The sequence below is a fragment of the Melanerpes formicivorus genome, unplaced genomic scaffold (genome assembly GCF_026170545.1).
Source record: "Melanerpes formicivorus ecotype bairdi unplaced genomic scaffold, bMelFor1.0.p_v2 SCAF_21, whole genome shotgun sequence".
NCBI classification, from domain to species: Eukaryota; Metazoa; Chordata; class Aves; order Piciformes; family Picidae; genus Melanerpes; species Melanerpes formicivorus.
In genome coordinates, this window is record NW_027142373.1 from 6075483 (window position 1) to 6093727 (window position 18245).

Below are 18245 nucleotides of genomic sequence, written 5' to 3' on the forward strand. Positions count from 1 at the left end.
CCAGCCACACAAACAGGTTCACTGTCCACACAGCAGGCAGGTCTAAGCTTAAGGGAAGCTACAAACAACTATCAACACAGGAAGACATCTTGAGATGCATCTAATGACCCTCTCTTCTCCAAGGCTGCACTTCTGCTCCATCTTGCACCAGAGCAGCTTTCCCTATCTGTGCTTGAACAAAAAGCACCAACCAGAATTTTCTAAAACCAGCTTGTTCTGAACACAAAGCATTCCTCAGCGTTCCTCAGAGCTACAGAGCACGGAGAACCCCCAGCAGCAGGACTCCCTCCAGCTAAAACAAGCTGAGAGAGCCCAGTGCACGCCAGGTGCCAGCCACCAGCAGGTCCTCCCCTTGGCTCTCTCTCTTGCCTGCCATTCAGAAAAGCCCGGGGAGGAAGAGGATTTGTTAGCTGCAGTCGGGCCCGTTCCTGTCCAACAGGTTTGTGCTCCTGTCCCACATTGTTACTGTTCCCATGCAACCCCCCGTAGGCATATTGGGGCACGTCCGGAAACGATTACGATCAGCTACAATAATGTTCGAGCAGCTCCAGAGCCCAGGCAGTGCAGAAAAAAACACCCTGTTCCTTCATTTTATGAATGAGTAAACCCTTATGCTTTCTATAAATGTCAAGATAAATTACCCCTGGGCATTCCCCTCTCAGCACAAACAACCACTTTACTGCTGCAGCTTTTTAATGGAGACATCAACCCGAATTACTTTCTTTTCCTGCGGAGGTTGGGGGGGGAGGGGGGATATCAGGAGGGGGCAACAGTTGTGCCCGGAGCTCCAAAGGTTTAACCTTCCCCACTCCACCTGCAAGCCTTCTGAAGGCAAAAAGCCTTCCTGGCCACTCACAGAGCTGCCCTGCAACCAGGGTCTCCAGCTTTAATAGTGCCCTTTGGGATGAAGGCAGCAGTGCAGAGAGCAGCAAAAAGCCACAGTTTGTTCTCTCAGGGTTTCATCACTCCACAGCTCTGCAAGTAAGTGGAGAACTCTTCAGGTGGCTCCAAGAGGACAACCAAGGTACTATGGCCATAAGCAAGGCTACAGCAGGTGCCCAACAGACTGTCCATCATGCAGCACTACAGACAGAGCCACAATGTGCAGGTGGCCAACCTCCCCTGTATCCACCATTGTACTGGCTATTGGTCTAGGACCGGGGAAGGGAGCCACAGGTATAAGCTCTGGGAAAACCCTTAGAGCTGTCACCTCCTTTCCCACTGAAGGAACCACACTTCTCAGTGCCCCACGAGAAGCCACTATGTCCCAGCAAAGCACCATTGAGCCAGAGGGGACAGATTGTCCTCCCTGCAGGCAGCTGGGGAGATGCTGCGTTGCTGTGTTGGGTCATTCCCTGCTGCTGCTTTCCTGCCCCTCCCTCTGCAGCTCAGGTTCTGTTTTCCAAAACAGGAGAAGCAGCTCTCTTTCCCAAACATGATTCACCTTCTTTCAGCATTGATAAGCCATGTCTAAAAATACACTGAGATAAAGATCTCCGAGACACAGGTGTTGGCCTTTCTGGCACAGCAGAAGAACAGCAGGGAGAGAACCAAAAGTTGTGCTCAATAACCTGAACCCACATTTCTCACTTAGGATCTGGGTTTGGAAAGAATGTCACTGCCACACCAGCTGGCACACCAGCTCTTCCTGCCAGGGAAACTGCCTGCAGCAAACTACTTGGAGCTTGTGGGACAGTATCAAGCTGGCCAAGTGTGCCTCAAAACCTCTCAGAGGTAGGGATGAGGAAGAAGAGCTGGGACACATTTCTGTGAGGCCTCAGATCTCATGGCACAAGTGCCCAGTACACCAGCACAGCAGCACCTCTGCTATAGGAGCAGCACATTTAACAGTGGCACAGGGACAATGGCAGATGCCATTTACTGTACATGGCTGCAAGGGAGGGTAGCGAGGCCAGGCTGGGGCTTTGCAAGCTGCCAGACACCCCAGCTGTGCCTCACACAGCCCAGGACCAAGCCAAAACTCTGAGCAGATCCTTTCAGCCAGGATACCCAGAGGGCACTCAGCCACATCTCTGGATGGATCCCCACAGACACAATCCCAGCTGGGGGAACAACCCTGGGGAAGGAAGGGGAAAAAAAACCACCAGCCAGAAACAACCCAAACTCCCTCCAACTCCATGGGCTTCCTTCAGGCCCCAACTTGTCAGGCAGCCTTGCTTTGGTGCTGTAGCTTATCCAAACATCTTCATCTCTTTCATAAATTCAATCCCTCCTTATCAGTCATCAGGAGGAAATGCAGGAGCTTTAGCGACTGAAGTGTGGGGAAGAGCCCAGCTCTGATTAACCCACTTACTCCCCGGAGGTCACTCACAGTTCAGTCGTTGTGGATTCACATGTTCTCAATCACGTACTTGGGAAGTCAGGCTGGAGGTGAGAGGGGTTTGGGGGGCTTTGGGGTTTGGCTTTTTTTTTTTGCACTGAGGAGAAAGCAGGGGTAGGGAGGGGAGGGTCTGCAGATACTCATTTCAAAACTGCCAGTTCCCAGGACCAATAGAAAGCGGTGGAAAACCTGCAGCTCTTTGGAAAGCTTCAACTCCCGAAGCCCTGGCAATGAGCAAGAATCTCATCTCTAGGAGCTGCTTTTAAGAGATGACATTTCTGCAGGGAGAGGCTGCCAGGATCATTTCTGTTTTGATTCCTTTTTTGTTTTTTTTTCTGGGTGCCTGGAACACACCCTGAAGGGCTGCCATGTGGAAGGTAAGTCAGGAACTCCAGGAGTTCTCTTTCAGAAAGAAATCCTGTTGGGTTTCTATGCTCATCTCATCTATAATAAATCACATGGAGCTGGAGAACTTTGCAGGGCAGCCTTGTTTGCTCCTGCAGCCAAGCAAGCAGCCGTCAAGTACGAGCAGCGACAGTATTTGCAAAGGGCATATTTTCAGTAGGAAGCTCCCAAGGTTTTCACTTCCTACATCACATCAGAGCTAACATTCACTCCTCAGTGTGCATAAAACCACCACGGGATTTGTGTCACTCAGCAGGTGAGGCTTCAAAGAGCAAACCTCAGTTCATAACCTGGATAATGATTTGCATTTTGGCAGTTCTCAACATGGGGCAACGCACAGGCACCCACTGTAGAGACACAGCAGGGTGAAAGGCTCTTCCCAAGGGAGAAAAATGAAAGAAAAGAGTGCCCAATTTTTGCTAAGACCACCTGGCAAAGTAGGCACCCCCCTCCCAGCACAGCTCACGGGGACAAGGCACAGCAAACAGTTCATGTTTAACAGGCGGTGGCAGCGGCGTGTGGAGTGCAGGGAGGCACATTTCCCACACCCAGACATCCTGGCAGGACCCAGCTCCACACCAGCTTTCCAGGATGCGGCCAGGGAGACAAGGCAACTTGCCCAAGGTCAAACAGGGGCCTGGGGCAGTGGGAATGGTGGTGGTGGTGTTTTCTTTCTCACAGCACTTAACCACAGGATCTTCCCTTGGGCAGTTTTGCCCTAAGCAGCACCTGCTCAGATTTGCACATCCCCAATGCTAGCTGCAGAACTGGGACCATGTAGCTTCATGGAGCATGGTGCTCTGTCATCAGAACAGCCATTACATATCCCACCATGCTGAACCAAGACACAGAGATGAAGCATTTTCCCACCAGCCAACTAACATCCTCCTCTTCAGAGCTGTTTATTGGTGACTTGGCTTGATCCAGCCCTAGGTTATAGGGAGGCAGGGATACCACAGCAGAGTTTCTGTCCTCTGCATCCATTAGGTGTTCCTTTCTTTCCCAGAAACAGCAGATCTCCCATTTTCACCACATTCCCTCCCAAAACAGTGGAAAGTGGCCTGCTGGGAGCAGAGCCCTGGTAGAACAACTATACAAGGTCACCCCTGGCCCAGCTCACTGCAACACCCAGAGCCCTGCAGCTGGGGATGGACCTGTTTACAGTGGGATGGTGACGGGAAGGAGGAGGAGGAGAAGGGAGCCCATAATGACAGCCAAGAAGAGAGCACAGACCAACTCAGTGCTAGTTTTAGAGCTTCCCAACATGCATTTGCATATCTCAGGTATGGCAAGGAAAGGCTGCTTTAAGGGTTTTCTCCTGCTCCTTCTCCATTTGCAGATGCTCTACCAGAACACCACCAAGCCCAAAGTTAGGTTTTCTGCCCCAGAACTTCTAGTCCAAAGAAGAAAACAGTCAAAAAGCAAATGCAGGATGTCCCAAAGTACAAATTCAAACGTGCATATGCAGGGAGAGCTGCTTGGCCTGCCAGCAAATATTCTCCAGTTTAACCCCAGAACTTGCTAATATGAAGCTTCTGAAGAAGCAGCTGTCCAAGGGCATTGTCTTTGGGCACATCAACTAATCTTCAAGGTCTAAGCAAGGAAGAGCTGAACCTTCTCTGCCAGGCTTGTTAGTAAACCCAGTGCTGGGTGCAAACACAGCTGGGAGAATAAGCAAGCAGCAGACTGGAGATGCAACCAGGCTGCTCCTTCCTACAAAGAGCTCTCTGACAGACCACAGAAAGATTTCCTTGGGGAATAGGGAGCAAACACATCACCTGAGGCACCTCAAACTGTAAAGACGCAGGATACTTCAAAGTACAGCAGAGTTGGGCTGGATTAGATGCCCAGATAGGTCTTTCCCAGATTTAATCTTTGTAATTTGTTGTCATTCCCACAATAATGCTCTGTGTTTTTAATTAAGTAAACCACAATATCATTTCAAGGGCTGGCTTGCTCTCAGCAGAAGTGATGTGTTTCCAGCACCCAGATGGATGCTGATGATGGAGATCCAAAATGCTGAAAATGTGGCAGGTGTGGCTTTGCCAGGGGGGTTTTCTTCGTGATCCATGGACTCCAGCCTACAAGCTCCTCTGAAACATGGGAAGCTGAGAGCATTCCACTCAATGAGAGCCATCAGCATCACCTCACGTTACCAAAGTGAGCTCCAAGAGGCGTTGCTAGATACAGGGAAGAACACACACAAGAGAAGAGGACCACTGGAAGGCTCTAACCCCCAACATCCTATTGGCAGGGGCATCACTTTTTAAAAAATCCCTGTTTTGCTTTTAAAAGGAAGAGAGGGAAGTCCAGAAACATTTCTTCATTCTTCAGGAATGATTAATTATCTGCCTTGGCAGAGTGTGAAATACCTCACTAATGCTGTAGGCTGGGCTGAGTTATTGAGTGAGAGCACTTGGAAAGCTTCCCCCACCTCTAGATCACACAGCAAGGGCTGTGAGATGAAATTAAAGTTGGTGATGTTGAGAGGTAAGAGCCACAACACTCTTCTTGTAGGGAAAAGGGTTGGGGGACTCCCCTGAAATGAGGTGCCAGCTTCTTAAAATAAAAGCAGTTCTTAATAATCCACAATTAAAGCACATGGTGGCTGTGTCAGCAGAAACACCTTGCTTCAGTCTGGGTCAGGTCCCATGGAAGTCTCCTCAGGCACCAGCATGGAACAAATTTCCAAACCCAACTTGCACCCCAGGGATGCTCTAGCACCAGCTACTGTTTCTCCAAGATGAGAGGACATTTCCCACCTTCTGGCACTCAAGGGGAGGGGTAGGATAAGGCTGCTACCTCTCAGGGGGACATTAAAATGAGCCTTTTAAAAGCAGAAATGCAAACCTCCAGTGGTCTGGGACATCAGGCTTGCTCCACTGCACCACTTTCCAAACAAGACATAGCTCAGCTCAAAAAGGCCACAAGAAAGTTGCTCTCTCACTCTTCCTTCCCTGAAATCACTCACCAGGGTCTCAGCAGAGCTGCCCACTGTCCTCACTTGAGCACTGCTCAAACTGCCACCACAGAACTCCCACAGAGTGGGAGGTGACATTTACATCCATGTCCCCTGCTCCCATCCTCTCTGCAGCCCCTGGAGTTGCAGAGCAGTAAGCTCCTGGAGAGAAGGCTGTATGGGAACAGTGAGGGAGGGCAGCATGTTCAGTGGACCATTAAATCTTGACATCCTGAAAGACACCAGTGCCACCAAGAAGCATGTCCTTGCACACTGGCCAGAGGAGAAGCCAAATCTGGGTAGACACAGGCTGGAATTAATTAGCTGGGCAGCCAGGAGGTCATCACAAGGCACTGATAAGAAGGTTGCAATTAATTACAGCATCCTTGGGATCTTTTCTTCTCCCTGCCAGGCCAAAACATCCTACTTACATGGAAAGCTGGAACCCCACATGCTGCATATTGCCATGGGTAGCCTGCAGACCATACCAGGTGAACCTAAGGCATGCCTCTCCCTCCCCAAAGCTGCCACGTAGAAGCAACTGTGCTTCTCCCAGCCACCTATGCCTTCAACTTTATGTAAAGTCACATAGGAGAGGGAAAGGCCACCTGCAGCCAGGGTAGCTCTCCAGACTACCACACCACCAGCAGCATCTAGAAAGTGCCAGCATGTGGGAAAGTTTCCTCCCTGAAGCAATGACCTTTCTCAGTTGCGAGGGGACACTTGTGATGAGGAAGCTGGGTGACAGTGACACTGAAAGCCCAAGACAATCTGCTAAGCTTTAGGACAAAGAATCCCAAAGGGCGTGTTTGCAAAGATCAGCTTTGCAACTGGAGATGCACCAGAGCACACAGCTCAAGCCACCATGGCAGGGAACATTGGCATCCAGAGAGGTCCTTTCCTCCGTAGACACATCAAGAGCTACAGAAGCCAGAACCCATTTGTGCCTCAGCTTTATAGGATGTCTGGAGCTAATATTGGGTGTTCTTCGAAACCATTTGCCACAAGCAGCTCATTCATTGGGATTTAATAACATCTAATCACCTCCACACTGGACAGCTGCTTCTGACCAGCCCAGAGCTTTCCAGTATCCTCGAGAGCTGAGATGAGTCACAGAATCAAAGAATCAACCAGGCTGGAAAAGATCTGTGATCATCAAGTCCAACCTATCACCCAACACCATCTAATCAACTAAACCATGGCCCTAAGTGCCTCATCCAGTCTCCTTTTAAACACTTCCAGTGATGGTGACTCCACCACATCCTTGGTGAGGGAGGTGAGATCATCAAGTCCAACCTATCACCTACCACCACCTGACAACTAAACCATGGATCCAAGTGCCACATCCAGTCTTTTTCTGAACTCCTCCAGGAATGGTGACTCCACCACCTCCCTGGGCAGCACATTCCAATGGCCAATTACTCTTTCTGTGAAGAACTTTCTCCTCACCCTGAGCCTAAACATCCCCTGGTGCAGCTTGAGACTGCATCCTCTCCTTCTGTCACTTCTAACCAAGTCATCCCACTGCCTGGATCCTACCATCTGTGGAACAGCACACGATGGAAAAACAGAGCATTCCAAATCAGCTCTCTGCACTGAAAAGCTAAGGACCCCATGCTTCTCCTCTTCCCAGGACCCACCACGCCGGGTGGGCAGCCCAGGTCTCGCCGTGCCGCTTCCGGAGGCCGGGACCGCCCGCGCCTGGTGCTGCCCTAAGCCCATCATGTGCAGCAGCCGCTCCTGCACCTCCTTCCCTGCTCCAAATCAGATTAAACCCACCAAGCTGCTGGGGCCATGCAGGTTGTGTCATTGTAATTAAATCAGATTTACTCCCCCCCACCACACACACCTCGCCCCCTCTCCCCTTTTCCCAAAAGGAATTCTAATGACTGCGCCAGGCTGGGCAGGGGGGGAAGGGCTGCCAGCATTGCACCCGCCTGCTGAAAGGGGAGAAATCAGGAAATGCTGTGCTTAATTCTCCACTTCTGATAATCCTCCACAAGAGCTCAAAACACCCATGCAGGTCCAGGACTCGTGGCGCCGCTCACCCACCAACGCAGGCAGCGGCAGCTCCTGCCAAGCTGGGGTTTCACACCAGCTTTGATGCCAGCAGAGCACCAGCAGGCTTACTGTGGGATACAGGGTAGGGTAGACTAGCAAAGGAGGGCTGCAAAACAAAAGGAGGGGGTTGATGCTGAAAGGGGGGTGGCTGCTCCTGGGTCACATACACCACATACACCCCCAGCTTGCTCCCACAGCTGAGGGCAGCCTCTTTGCCCAGCTCAGCAGCCCAGCAGCGCTTCTCAAGCCTTCATGGCCAATTCACACCCAGCTCAAATTGCTCAAGACCAAAGGCAATTATGGGTTTGGTTTTGTTGTTTTCTGATGGTGGGTTAGATGGATCACGTTCCAGAAACCACCAGTGCTACTTTTCCAAAGCAAACATTGGTACAGGGCAGGAGAGCTGGAAGAGCAGATCTGGCTTGTGAGGACACAGGCAGCTCCTGGCAAAGGAGCTGCTTCCCAAGTGCAGCTTGAAACACCCCTGTGCACTGAGGGACCTCCACTTGTTGCTTTTGTGGGAACAGAGGCCCTGAGCCAGGCTTTCTGCTGGCATTGCCAGATGAACATAAAGACCATAACTTTCTTTTCCTTTACTGGGATGCAAAATACAAAGCCAGGAGTCCTCCTGGACCTCAGGGTGCCAAGGTCCTGCTGCCTAATTTATCTTCAGCAGAGCTGTGGAATTGCTTTTGCAACAACCACCTAGATGTGGACAGAGCTGGGGCCAAGAGCTACTTCAAGAGGGAAGGCAGAAGCATTGCAGGAGAAGTCCTGCCCCATCCCATAACTTCACTGACAGGTCAGAAAAACTGAGCCCAGCCCTGCTGAGAACTGAGAGCCAAGTCTTCTCCTTCCCTCTGCTCCTCACCAACACAATTGTGCCTGTAAAAGTCCAGACTCAGGTTTCAAGGGTCATCTTGATCCCACACCTCCAGCTCCTTTGGCACTGATGGTGAGGTGCCTTTCTGCAGGCTATGGGTCTCACCCCAGCCTGAACCACCTTGGATCAAGCTCTTCCAGGTGGCAGAGAGTATTTAACAGGGCACAGAGGAAGAACAAAGCTTGTTCTGAACTGCCGGGTTTGCCTGGGGTTGTTGGGGTGGGGGAGGGGCTGAAGGGGGTGAAGGTGGAATTATATGAATTAACATTCAAATATCCATCTGGCTGTATCTCTAGCCTACAACAAGGACATACATTTGCTTTTCTCATTGTTCTTCTAACACCTGAACCCAAACCCACAACACAATCCAGTCATCACCATTATAACCACAGGAGCATCCTCCCTTCACCACAGGGGCTCAGCAGGGAAACATTCCTCTGGCTTTTCCACACCAGCAACACACTCCCACATCCCTGGGAGTGGGAAGCCACCCTTCAAATTACAGCAATTAAAATTATGTGTACTAATAAATGAGTCTGGTTTTCCTAACAGGATAACCTGCAGGTGCTTGCTGGCAGAACTGGGAGGCCTGAGCCCTTTCTGCAGCAGATGGGTAAATCTTGGCATTGCAGGATGAGACCATGGCAGGCTCCAGAGGTCCTGGGAGTACACCCAGCCCCAATGCAGGGAAAGGCAGAAGGGACCATCAGTGTCCTTCCCTCTTCCAGAGCATCCAGGAAGCATCAGCTCGTGCAAAGCCACAAACCCAAGGAGATGAAGCTCCATTTCCAGCATGCAGATGTCTGTAGGGACTTTTGAAGCCCTCATGCTTGCATCTCCCCTGCACTCAGCACTCCCCAGCCAAACCAGAGGCCAGCTCAGTCTCCAGCCACCCACATGCTCACAGCACAAGCTGGCTGTGGCAGGGACCCAGCTCTGAGAGGAGGGGAGGGAGCATGGCAATATTTGTAATAACCAAAACAACCATCAGCAGGCCACATGTGCAGCTTTCTACCTCATCCTCCTGGGACCAGGATCAAATCCTCTTCCCACTCCAGCTGTTGCTTTCTTTCCAGTCTGGGAAGGTTTGGACTACTATTTTTTCTTTTGAAGGCATGGGGTGGATGCAGGTATAAAAGGAGTCATTTACTCCAAGCTTTCCCCATTCTCACCCTTCCAAACACTTCACAGCCTGTTTTCCTTTTCCAATCAAGAAAGAAGACATTTGGTGAGCAAGACTAGACACAGGGAGAGGAAACAGTGGTTTACTTCACCATCCAAGGCAAATTATGCCACCTATTATGCAAGCCACCCATTCCCATTGCCAGTTGAATGCAAACAAAGGGTAATTTCACCTCCCTGGAGCAGGAGTGAGCCCTCACACCACACCCCACAGGCAGCCTCTTCACCCAGCCCAGCAAACACTGTGCAAGTCTGCAAAACTCTGTCCCAGCAAAAGGAATTGGGGCAGGTTTTCAAGGGAACATCTGAAATTCATCCCAAAGGACTTTTCTTGTAGCCTGTAACTCACCACCGTGCCTGCAAGCATCCCAGGTGAGATTCTTCATCTAAACCCTTGGGCTACACTTTTGCCACTGTCAGGTTATGCTGCCATTCACTGAGATCTGGACAAACTGGGGAGCTGGACAGAGAGGAACCCAATGGAGTTCAACAAGGACAAGTGTAGAGTCCTGCAGCTGGGGAAGAATAACTCCCTGCACCTGTACAGGTTAAGGATTGACCTGCTGGAAAGGAAGGTCCTGGGAGTCGTGGTGGATAGCAAGTTGAACGTGAGAGAGCAATGTGCCCTTGTGACCAAGGGGGACAATGGTCTCCTGGGGGGCATAAGACAAGAGGAGATCAAAGGAAGTTCTCTGTCCTAGTGAGGCCACATCTGCAGCACTGAGTTCAGTTCTGGGCTCCCTAGTTCAAGAGGGACAGGGAACTACTGGGGAGAGTCCAAGGATGATTAAGGGAATAGAACATCCCTCCTATGAGGAAAGGCTGAGAGACCCGGGGCTGTTTAGCCTGGAGAAGGCTGAGAGGGAAACTGATCAACATTTACAAATACCTTAAGGTTGGGTGCCCAGAGGAAGGGACCAGTCTCTTTTCATTGGTGCCCAGTGACAGGACAAGGAGCAACAGGCACAAACTGGAACACAGTTCCTCCTCTAAATGGGGAAAAACATTCTTTACCAGGAGGGTGGCAGAGCACTGGAACAGGCTGCCCAAAGAGGCTGTGGCGTCTCCTCTAGAGACTTTTGAAACCTGCCTGGATGTGTTCCTGTGTGGCCTGCCCTGGGTGATCCTGCTTCAGCAAGGGGGGGGTTGGATGAGGTGATCTCTAGCAGTCCCTTCCAACCCCTACCATTCTGTGATTACCTTGGGCCTGCCACCACTGTGGGGCTGCCTGTGCTGGTCCCCTCCACCTCACAGGCTCCTCCTCAGCTGAGCTTCCAGCTCTTACTGCTCCCCGGAGCCCCGACGATAATATCACATTTTATATGGAAAACACTAAAATGGGATCACACCTTTTAAAAAGATATTTCCACCTCGCTGCCTACAACCAGGCTCTGCCTTGCCCTCTCCCCCTCCCCACCAGACTTCACTATCAGGCCTCTAAGCCTGTTTAATTGAAAAAATGTGATTTAGGCTAATTGACAGCAGATGAGTTACACTGCTAAAAAGCAAAGGGATATTTGATCAATCTGATTTATGGCAGCAGCAGAGAACCAACCATCCCAGGTCTTTGCAGCCCACTTGTAGCCCCCACTGCAAAAGAGTTCAGCTGGGAAGGGGGGGGGAAGGAAAAAAAAAAAGTAATTAGTGTTTAATTTCTTAACAATTTTTTTTACCTTCCTTTTAATTGCACTACATAAAACTGTCCTAGAATTTTACAGCCTCCAAAGCTATGTCCTGGGCCAGTCCTCTTTGCTGGTTTTAATTAGGTTGAGACACGGCTGGCACGTTAATTTAAAAGGGGAGGGGGAGAAGCTCAGACCGTGCTCCAGGAAGGTTTTGCCATTACAAGCAGCCAGCTCATGTCACCAGGCACTGTGTGAGCTGTGGGGAGCTGAGCCAGCCTCCCCCCCAGAAGTAACAAACTGCTCTTGCTGAGGGGAATGCATCCTGCTCAAAATGGGAAGGTCTGACTTCTGTGCACCAAGAAACTGCTCTGCTAGGAGGGGACAGAGAGAACTCCAGCAGGAGAATTGCCTCTCCTTGAAGGCAACTGAAACATGAAGGCTTAGAGGAGAAAACTAGCTTAAGTCTGGAGCAGCTGCTACCAAGCAGCTTTTGGGCTAATCAGCATTCCTGTGGGATTGGGTCTGGAGGCACCCCAATGGGCCTGCTCCTTCCACAGAGAGGATTTATGGAGATGCACAGCAAGCACACACCAAGCTCTGGGGCAGACTGTGGAAAATGTGGTCCCCAAGTACACCCACCTGAACCAGAATGGAGCTTGCAGCTATGTCCTTCACCACAGTAGGTACCAGGGGAGGAACAGGAAGGTAATGCTGGGTAGTGCAGACCACCCAGTCCCCCAGCATCCTAGAGGAAAAGGGTTATGGATGGCATTGCAGCCTCAGCTCTGTGTCCTGCTTTGCAGCCCACTGCAGTGTCACCAGCTCAGAGCAGGACACAAGGCACCACCCAGCAACAGGTAGAGGCCATGAGCAGATGCCTTCCTTCTGCTCTCCAGTGTTTTAAGAGCTGAGCACACATTGCTCTACTCCATGTCAAATCTCCAGTTGGAACAACATTTCCCATTGACTAGCAAAGGAAAGCCAAGTAAAACACCACAGAGACCCTTTATTCCCACTCAGTTCACACATTGCCCCCATATTTACCTCCCTTTTCTTTGGCCATCCCAGCAGAGCCATGCAGCAGGCAGGGACACACCAGCCAGGGTAGCCCCAGAGGATGAAGCAGGGCCAGTTCTGTACCATACACATAGTGCTTAGGGCTTTAAAACCCAATAGTTATTACAATTCCAAACATGACTGGGGGAACATCTCCCTAGGAAGGCATTTTAGAATTCAAATAACCAAGAGGTATTCACCTAGCAGCACCACAGACTGCTCAGCCTCTGTGATTATTCTCAGAGGTGATGGAGAATAGCATGTGGCAAAAAAAAAGTGCCATCAAATTGCATCAGGAGGTGAATGGGAATGGAACATCCTCCACAGCCCTTAATTCTTTTGGCAAGCCTTTGTTGGGTCGGCTACAACCAAGGCAAGGATCCTTTAATCAGCCCAGTTCCCAACACCACATCTGCTGACAAAGATACTTTTATGAGTTTCAAGAAATTCTCCAGCAAGGTAGAGGTAAAAGATCTGCCCAAGGGACAGCTAAAACATCAGCTTGTCCCTTGCAGGGCACCACAACTCCCCAGATTAATTTCTGTGTGGAAGGTGGAACAGAGGAGGAACTAATTGCAGAAATAGCTGAGAAATACCTGATGTAATGGGAAAGGGACAGATTTTCTTCCATTGTCTAAGCTTGGCCCTACTTAGAAAATCTTGGGATTCCTGGAAAGGGTTTTTTCAGAGGAAAACAAAGGATTAGTCCCTTAATGAACAGACAGCAGGCTTGGGTTTGCTCAGCTGTGTTGTCTGAAGAATGAAAACCAATAACCAGCTATTTCATTCCTAGGTTCTGCCCTCTGTTTCAAGGCTGAATGCTGGAGGATGCTGAGGGGCTGTGTCCTGTGAACTGCTCAAGCAAAAAGGGTCCACCTCTTTCACACACAAGCATGCTTGGAAAATCATGTAGGAAATGAAAGCTACTCTGATGGTTTGTTGAGTGTTTGCCTATTTCAAGGAAAGGCAAGGAAATCTGGGGGGGGGGGAAATGAGAAATGGGAAACCCCCACACATCTTCAGAAAAGCCCAACCACCCACACTCCAGCCATGATGGTGTTTACTGGGAGCCTCCAAGCACTCTGCTCAGTGACAACGGGTCCCTGTCCACATCCTGGGTGGGACACATCCTGCACACACCTGCAGCCATGGTCTAACACTGCTAAGCTGTCAAAACAAACATGAGAGCAAAGCACAGGCAGCCTCCAAATCCACACATCATCAGCTCTAGGACCCAAGCAGGGCCTAGAAATTCCCCCTGAGCTGGCCAGCAGATCCAGCAGATGGGTTTTACAAGCCCCAGAGGACAAATAACATCTAGACAAGTATCTCCAACTGCCTGTAAATACAGACCAGATGATGCTGGGACAGATGAAATGGGACAGGCACAGGCATGAGAATGGAAAACTGCAACTGGCAAAGGGGATGGCTGGGGATGGTTTTTGCTCCACTCTGCCTCCTCACCTGGCTTCCTCCTCCTCCACCCTGCAATGGCTCCTGACTTGTAACTGTATTTATTTGATGTGAAGCAGACAAAATTAACCACCCATCCCTGAGCCCTTCCCCATCCCAGCTGGACTCTGCTGCCCCTTTTTCCCAAGCAGTAGGAGGAAAATAAGCAAGGGGCTTTCCTCCCACTGAGCTTTCTATGGAACATGATCCCCAGGTTAGAAACCCAAGAAGAAACAAATGCAGCTTCCCCAGGCCATCACACATGTCCATTTGTTCCCAGCACTATTGCTGCCAACCTTGATAACCCAAGCCCTGGGGCACATCCCAGCCCTGAGCCACCCCTGCTCCTAAGAGCATCTGTACCTTGGAGCATGCCTGATGTGTTGCAAATATTCTTCTCTGGAGAAGGAGCTGGCTAAGGCTCAGGGCTTATAACCCTGTAGGAATTACTGAGCTGCAGGTTGGGTTTTCCCAGCAAAGGAGCCAGCTGTAAAGTCTGCCTCTGTCTCTGGTACACCCAAGGAGAGAGGCAGCTGGAAATGTGCTCTGAGCAATGCTCAAGATGAACGAAAGTGAAGCTGGTGCTAGGCAGGGAACAGATGGGGAGGGGAAAGAAGCAGTAATTTGGCACTAGGGTAGCAAAAATAGGTTCTTTAAAGCTGGACTTGCACAGCTGCAAGTGCAAACTAAGCCAGACCAGAAGCTTTTCTTGCTGCCTGCAGTGCAGGGGTAAAAAGGGCCATAACAGACAGGGCAGAATCCTGTGTTACCCTTAACAAGGAAAATCAGCAGGTGATAAAAATCACCTGCTCCAGGTTGGCCCTACAAATCCAAACACCAGCTGAAAACTGTCCTAGGCACACTGTGGGTCAGGGCACGCCAGTGGGGAGCTCACCCTGCACAGGGAGATACTGCAGATCAGGGCTGGGGAGGCCAAGGCACCACAAACCCAGCCAGCACTGCACCCCACATCCCTGCTGGCTGCTCAGCCCCACAAAGGATCAGACCTGAGCAAAAAAGGGAGACAGAGGCAGTTCAAAAGAAACTCCTTGAGCTAAGCCCAGAGCACACCTTTATCAGCACCCATAGGCGCCAGCCGCTGCAGTGCACACAAAAGGCAAAAGGCAGCCCTTGGGCTGAGCCAACGAGGCTTAATATTTGCATTTGGTAAAGCAAACTAATAAATCCCCATGAGTTTATCCATGCTTCCAGTTTGTATTTATTAGGAAGAATGACAGGCAGGTTTTCCTCCTGGTTACACAGGTAAATAGCAATACAGCTCCCACACCCTTCCCCTTTTTAACGGCCTGGGCTCTCTGTTTGCTCACTGTCTCTAAACAAGCTGGGGCTGTGTGAGTGACCCACACTAAAGGCAACCGACCTTTGAAGTGAATATTAGTTGTGAACTCCAAAAGGTTTGCACCTGAGCCTTGAGCTTCTCTCCCTCCATCCCCAGAGCAGGGCTTGCAGCTGTGGAGCAGGACAGCAAATACCACCAGCACCCAGCAGCAGGCTGGGGTTAAGTGATGAGCAGCTCTCAGGCAGGGAATTGCTTTGGAAAAGGATGCCACAGTGTGGCATTGGTCATGGTATTGCCGGGGTGTATCAGGGTGGGAGGTCTGAGCAACCCAGAACCTCTGCCTTCCCTGGGAGAGTTCAACCTCCTCACACCTCAGCCCTCCCATCACAGTGATTCACATGCAGCTGCAAACAGAACTTGGCCTGAGGCAAGACCAGGTACAAGGAATACCCCACGTGGCTGTGCCATGTCAGCCAACAACCCTTCTTACACTCTCCATGGAACCATCACCTGAGGTGTCTCCCCATAGCCAGCAACTGCATTTTCAGCAGGCACACTGCAGCTCAGCCAATGGGTCCCAGAGCCAGTCTGAAAACCAAGGCTTGACTCACGTCTGGGAACCCTGTAATTTGTCTGAGGGCTTCTCCTACACACTGCTGCTCTCTGGGGTATGGCCCAAACTTCATCACAACTCTCAGACCTGGGAGGAGAAACTGATAAGGAGAGACAGACTCCAGGGGAGCTCAGAGCACCCAGTTGCACCAAGCCTTACTCCTGTGGTTTGGTTGCTGTGCACAGTAGAGCACAGTTGCCATGCATGGCACCACCATGGCACGGTAACCACATCCACATGGCACAGTAACCACCTCTCAGGGTCCACTTGCTACCCAGAGAAAAGGAAGAGCAGAGTCACCCTCTGCTTCAGACCTACCTTGAAACAAGCAATAGTGAAGGACAGACTCCATCCCACCACACTCCAGGGTGTCCACACACACTGTCAAGGCTGCACTGGCACACAGCTGGTCGCCTGCACTTCTGGGGTGATTTAATTGATGCAAATGAACTTGACATTTGCTTTTGTTAGGGATTCCCAAACTCCATTATCACCAACCCAAAAAGCAAGTGAAGTTTCATGGTTTGCTGGGCTTTGCTGCTCTCTCAGACTTTTGCCCAAGGCTATAATCTGGTTCTTACACTCCCTGAGGTTCTCACAAGCTGAGTAGTGGGTTTCAAAGGAAAGCACCCCAAAACTCTGCAAGTTTGTCCCAGTGGGGAACTCACTGTGCAGAGAAATGAAGTCAGGGTTATGAAGAGATCCTACCAGTCCCAGCAGTGAGTAACCATGGTGAGAGCACCATGGCTGCACACCAGTTATACAGAAACCATGCTCAGGAGGCTGCTCTGCTTTTTTAATCAAAGGGCACCTTTTTTTTTTTCTTTTAACAATGGTCTACATCTTTCATTTTAAAATACTATTTCCATTACCTAAATATCTCTTTCATGATGTATTTCCACACAGCACCTTCCAGTGCTTTGCACCAAACCTGCAGGAGGGGAGGGAACACACAGTCCAGGGACATGAAGCAACATGATTTAAGGGGAACTAATGGACATTGCAGAGAACCATGGAACTGCTTCAGTTGAAAAAGACCTCGAAGACCATTGAGTCCAGCCAACAACCCAACACCACCATGGCCATTAAACCACATCCCAAAGTGTCATACCTACACACGTTTTGGAGTAGGAGGCATGCGAGGGGCAGCTCTGGCCACGCAGTCAGGCAGTGACAGTTCAGAACTGCAGAAAGAGAAGGGGGAAAGGACAGGGGAGGATTTTTCAGCAAAGCAAAGTCTTTAAACTCTTGGCCTGGCTTTGTTAGGGCAGAGAAGTTTGCCAAAGCCCTGGTTTCCTGTGCAATCAAATGCATCCCCTCGGCAGCCCCGCGATAGGGCCATGATGTAAGTGTGGCTGAGCCAAGGCAAACGGAAAAGAACATCGAGCACTCACACAGGCAAAGGGGTTTATTAAGATGTTTAATTCTTTTTGAGGGTGACATTTTCCCCTGTTTTGACATTCCCCTCACTGCAGTTTGGCATGTCCCACTCGTGTGCCTGCTCCCCAGCCCCACCCGGGCTGGGATCCACATGGGGTGGGCTGGGATCCACATGGGGAGGGCTGGAACAGGGGTTCCACAGTCATCCAACACCCCTGGCTAAAGATAAGACTCTGCCAGACAGTTTAAAAATGCAGGGCACTGCGATTACCAGCTCAGCTTCCTCCCCACAGCTCCTCCAAAGGCTTTTGCCCCTCCAGCTCTCACCACAGGCATCGGTACTTTGTGAACACCACGTGCTTCAAGCTGGGCCCAGCCATCCTCAAGAAAAACCCAAGACCCCAAAAGGCATCAAATAGAAGAGCACAGGGGTGAAAAATGAAAAGAAAAAAAATCCACAGCTAGTTCCTTGGAACAGGGCAAGCACTTGGTCCTTCACAGGGAAAAGCATCAAGCTACTGTTTGACCCAAGAGCACTTCACCATCCATCACCAGCACTTCCCAGCCAAGAGGATAATTTCCAAAGCCCAGCAGAGAGCAGCTAATTAAGTCCTTTTGCCTCTGCGTAGGAGTCAGGAGCAAGGTCAGCACTGGGAGGAAACTGGAGCCCAGCAAGCTCAGAGGTGGCAGCTGGTGGGGCAGATGTTTTTGGTGGTGGGTGAAGGAGTTCACCACAGCTGCTGATGCTCTATTGCTCCCTGCTGAGATCAGGCCAAGCTGCTGGTCCCTGCTGTCCTTCTCTTGATGTGCCCATCCTCGGAAGGGTGCTCCTGGCTGCTCTGGCCATAATCAGTGCTGCAGCACCTTGGCTGTCTCCTCTCAGGCTTCTTCACTCCAAATCTTCACCACAGACCCTGTGAAAGGAAATACAGTGTTAATGGAAGGTCCAAGCTGGTAGGCAGCTGGTTGTGGTTCCTCTCTGTCACCA

The 18245-nt window shown here is 50.6% G+C and overlaps 1 long non-coding RNA gene across 1 annotated transcript in view; it reads right to left on the bottom strand.

Annotated features, from left to right (window-relative positions):
• Window positions 1-17015: 17015 nt before the first annotated feature.
• LOC137447559 (uncharacterized) overlaps window positions 17016-18245 on the bottom strand; it is a 56321-nt gene continuing 55091 nt past the window's right edge. Inside the window, exon 3 of the long non-coding RNA XR_010988886.1 lies at window positions 17016-18171. This is a non-coding gene — a long non-coding RNA (uncharacterized lncRNA). The remainder of the gene's footprint in view (window positions 18172-18245) is intronic.